At 36.1% G+C, this 4750-nt stretch overlaps 1 pseudogene; it reads left to right on the top strand.

Moving 5' to 3' along the window:
* The first annotated feature begins 1201 nt into the window (after positions 1–1201).
* LOC114158096 (uncharacterized) lies at positions 1202–1331 on the top strand (annotated as a pseudogene).
* The last annotated feature ends 3419 nt before the right edge of the window (positions 1332–4750 follow it).

Genomic DNA, 4750 nt, shown 5'->3' with positions numbered 1-4750 from the left:
CGATGCCCCATAGAACAATGACGGCAATTAGAAAAATGATGTTTAGTTTCCTTTGGGGAAGCAGACAGGAGAGACTGAAAAGAGAAATTATGTATAGACAATTAGAAAAAGGGGGGAGAGAGGTACCAGATATAGGAATAAAATTTAAAGCGTTGTTCATCACTCCAATCTTGAGCGTGTGCTTGAATTTACCTCCAGAACCGTCATGGGCTCCTTTCGCAAGATTCTGGTTGGGGAGGAAAGTTTTGAAAAATTGGAATAAAAGAATAATTTTGCATAAGCCCTTTGCAGATAGATACCCTGCTATATTTCAGACGGTAATACAAGCACTGAGATGTGGCCTACAAGAAATCCCACCGGAAAGAATTAAGAGGAAAGAAATAGAGAATAAATTGGTATCCTACAATAAATTGACACCAATAGAAAAACTGAACGAGGAGGAAGTTATAAAAACATGGAAAAATGTGAATAATAAAAACTTATTGAACATCCACAAAGACTTGGCTTGGCAAATTGTGAATAAATGTTTACCTACAAGAGACTTTTTATACAAGAGAAATTGCACCAAAAGGCCGAGATGTCCTAGAGCTAGATGTGGGGACGAGGAGACGATCAAACATCTGTTCTGGACATGTCCTTTTGCAAAAAGAGTTTGGACGTTAATGCTGCCATGGTTGAGCAAGTTGCATAATGTGATTTTAACTTATGAAAATATAGCGTACGGGTTATTTAAGGAGGACTGGGAAAGAAATGAAATCAGGTGGTGGATTGTAATTAATTGTGTCAAGGAGGCAATTTGGAAAACAAGAAACATTTTGATTTACAGAAAATACAAAATAATTGAAACAAATGTTATAAAGATGGTGGGTGCATCAGTTAAAGATTACATTTTTAAATGGAGTCAAGGAGAAAAGAATGATGAGGAGATTTTCGAGTGGGAAGTGCCTACTGAATTATTAAAAATAGTGAAACAACCTTGAATAACACAAACTCGAACCTCCGTTTCTTGTTTTCCCCCTTTGTTTCCTTTAATCGGTTTAACTTATTCTGTTTTATAAATCTTTATGTATGTATTGTCTTGGTGTGTTCCTTTTTGAGTTAACAATGGTATGTTGTGACAATGTAAACTTTGGACTATTGTCCTATTGGACAAGGTGATTTATGTAAAGAACCAATAAAAATCTTTGAAAATTGAAAATTGAAAATTGGGTTGCTCAGGGTGAGGATCAGCCATTGCACTGCGGCGATCTGACCTCTGTGAATTCTTCACATGGGAGAATCTCAACTGCACAATTTATGGTAGTGGGGGACTGCGTTCACGCTCTCCCCTGTTAATAATGTCAAATGATAAATAATGTGATGCTGTCTGAATCGATTTATACATGATACTAAAAACCGAAGAAATTGCTTTCGGTGTACTTTTAAATTTGCTCCATAGTCGCATTTTCTCGGGCCTGCTACTGCCTCTAGTGGCGTGGGGTGAGAATACAACTAATCTAATTACATTACTAAATAAGAATACCATAAAGTATTTATTATTTCATTTTCTTAAGAATGTATGGCTAATTACATGACATAAACAATACTTTTATACATTATAAATAATGTCTATATATCTCCATCAGTTATAAGAACAAAAGAAATAAGGAGAGATGGAAAAACAACATAATCAACTATAATAAAAATACAATTTGCAATGTATACGTCAGAAATTTAATTGAGTAAAAGTCAATAACAAACAAATTAATTCGGTTCACGGCAGAATAACAACCCAAGTTGTTACAACCAGGGTTGTTAAACAGATGTAAGCAAAAATTCACATTTTATACATGTTTATTATATGTGGTTATGTTTATTCAGTTAAATTGTTAACTACGAAAAAACATAACTCACCTCCAAATCATAGAGCAGCAAATAGAGCGGCTGCTCCCGCCATCTTTTATCAAACGCCTTTTCTATTTGTTACGTCTTTTATCTCTTAAAATGAGCCACAAACTATCACTGCTGCTTCTACATCGTCATCCATGTTTGATTATTCTAAATTCATGTGTGGTATGTTGGGGGTTTTACTGGATTTTCTTCTGGAACCGGTTCTGTGGTGTGTTGCTCCTGGACTCACGAACCGACCGAACCTGTTGGACTTTTATTGGCTCTGTGGTCACAGAGGTTTGGAAAATCGGCCGACAATCCTAAAATCGTGCCGTGTGAACCAGACCTAAAGCTCTACTCCTCTCCTCATCTTGGCCGCTGCCCTAACGGTTTCTGTCTCTAGTCGCTATGGTAACGTTTACATATCCCTTCAAAATATACCACAAAAACAAACATTTTACTTTCGTGAAAATTTTAACTCACAATAACGACTAATAGGAGCCCTGAGCTCGTTTCTCTGCAACCAGTCGGTCCATCTGGGAGAGATGAGAGACAATAACACCGGAAGTGTTGCTGATGCTCAGGGTTCTTGGTCTCTAGTGGCGAAGCAGTTTGAAGCTTCATTGCCTCATTAACATCCGGTCACCAAATCATGCAGAGCTTGGACTGTGGGAATCACCTGCCGGGATAAATCCATCCTCCTGTCTCTTCTCTGGGCCTTTTCCCTTCATAAAGAAACTTTCCAAAAACATCTGATCTGTTTCTGATTCATTTAGCTGTTTGTGGCTCAATGTTGGCGCGCAAGACGCAACCGAGTGAATCCGGTTAAAGGATTTTCAAAATAAAAGGTCCTCCAGACCCAAATAATACATAAAACAGAAATATTTCATTATTATTGGTCCACGGACTGGTACCGGTCCGCGGCCCGGGGGTTGGGGACCACTGGACTAGACAGTCAAGCGTCATATAAAATGTTCTAAATAATTTGCCTCTGTTTTCTACGGAGCCCTCTAGGGGACATGGGGAAAAATTTCTTTTGCGTTCCCTCGCAATACTGTACTGATCAGTTATGCGGCATATTTGAATACTGTTAGCCTTTCTTACGGAGGCCGCTGTACTTTCTGCTTTAATATAAGGTTATGTGAGGTTTTTCCATAAATGTTAATATCTTGTTGTAAGATATCTGAAGTTTTATATCTTTTTCTTTAGGATAGAAAGGCACCAAACACCTATGATACAGTACTTTGAATAATGACTCAAAGACTGATGTTTGAAAACCTTGCATTTCTGTTTAGGGGTTAACAAGTACAGTTATTATATCGGCACATAAGGTTGTAGTTTGTATGTTCAGATTCATTTTTAAAGTTAAACAGTATGAGGCCACATGTGGTTTAGAGTATTGTATTTAACTGGAACATTTCGAATATAATTGAAAAAAAACGTCTTACAACAGAAACTTTTGGATACCTGACTTCAAACCCACATTTCTGAAATAAAATGTGTTTATTTGTTGGTCTGATTCCATGTTATTGAACATGACTGTTTAAACATACTCCAGCATATGAAATCTATTGAAATGAATTCAGAAGCACAGATTGTAGAAAAATAGCAAAGTCACTGATTTCTACATCTGTTGCAGCTGAAACAATGTAGGTGTAGTATCAGGTTCTTGTCAGTAGGTGGCAGCATGAAGGTGCTTCTGTGTCACGTTTCTGATTTAAAATGTTTTTATTAAACGTTGGAAGTTTAATATAAACATTTCATATAAAAACTTTAGTAAATGTGTTAAAAAACATAAAACTTAATAATTAACTGAAAAAGCTTGAAAACATTAGTCTGTATGTAATTATTTTATATACTGCGTTTCACTCAGGTGAACTGAGGTACTGAACGAATAGTAATGGAAAAACTTAAATGAATAAGAAAGAGTTTACTCTAATGAGCTATTGCTCTTCGTTACCAAGGAGACATAAGTCATTTTCACTCAAGCAGCATTTTATTAGTTATTGCAACAGCATCATCAGTGTTTTTTCCAGACTGATCTATTCTCACTAAACATTCCCTCCCTACGTATACTTGGTCTTGAATTATCAAGCAAGCAGTATGCAAGCGTTATGTTTTACCACCATACAATAAGAGTCACAACCCCAGTTTACACATATAACTAAAATAAACTATTTTCTAAATTTCCACCAACAATAAACCTATCAATAAAGTTTGTAATTTTTTTTACAAAGAGAAGAAGCACAGCAGAAAATTCAAAGTGGAACCAAAAATCATTTCCTGTTTCTTCAGTACAGCCAGAGTGAAACACACAAACTATAAAAACAGAGCACGCGGGACAGACAATTAATGTGGAGACAATCTCACTTAAAAATAAACATTTAAATGAAAAGCTAAAACTACCAGAATAAGATTATTTCTTCAAAGTGTTTCAGCTAAATCCATTTGAAATGTTTTTTATCAAAGCTGCTACATTTACAAAATGTCACCCAGCTATAATTACTGCGCTTTCAAACAGCAAGTTACTGAGAATGTTGATACTTCAGGTTCAAATTATGCCATCATGTGCTCTGTGCTCCCTCATATGAACAGTTAAATTGCTAATCTGAGACAAACGTTTTCCACACGTCACACAAGAGAAAGGTCTCTCACCTGGGTGAGTTTTCATATGAAAAAGTAAATTAGGTTTAGACCGGAAAGGTCTTCCACAAATCACACAAGAAAAAGACTTCTCAGCTGCGTGAGCTTCAACGTGTTGAGAAAGATAAGATTTTTGAGAGAAACATTTTCCACAGATCTCACATAAAAAAGGCTTCTCACCCGTGTGAATCCTCATGTGACTATTTAAACAAAATTTGTAACCAAAATGTTTTCCACA

Source organism: Xiphophorus couchianus, chromosome 14, assembly GCF_001444195.1.
Source record: "Xiphophorus couchianus chromosome 14, X_couchianus-1.0, whole genome shotgun sequence".
NCBI lineage: Eukaryota > Metazoa > Chordata > Actinopteri > Cyprinodontiformes > Poeciliidae > Xiphophorus > Xiphophorus couchianus.
The sequence above is the reverse complement of the archived record's forward strand: the minus strand, read 5'-3'. Positions and strand labels throughout refer to the sequence as shown.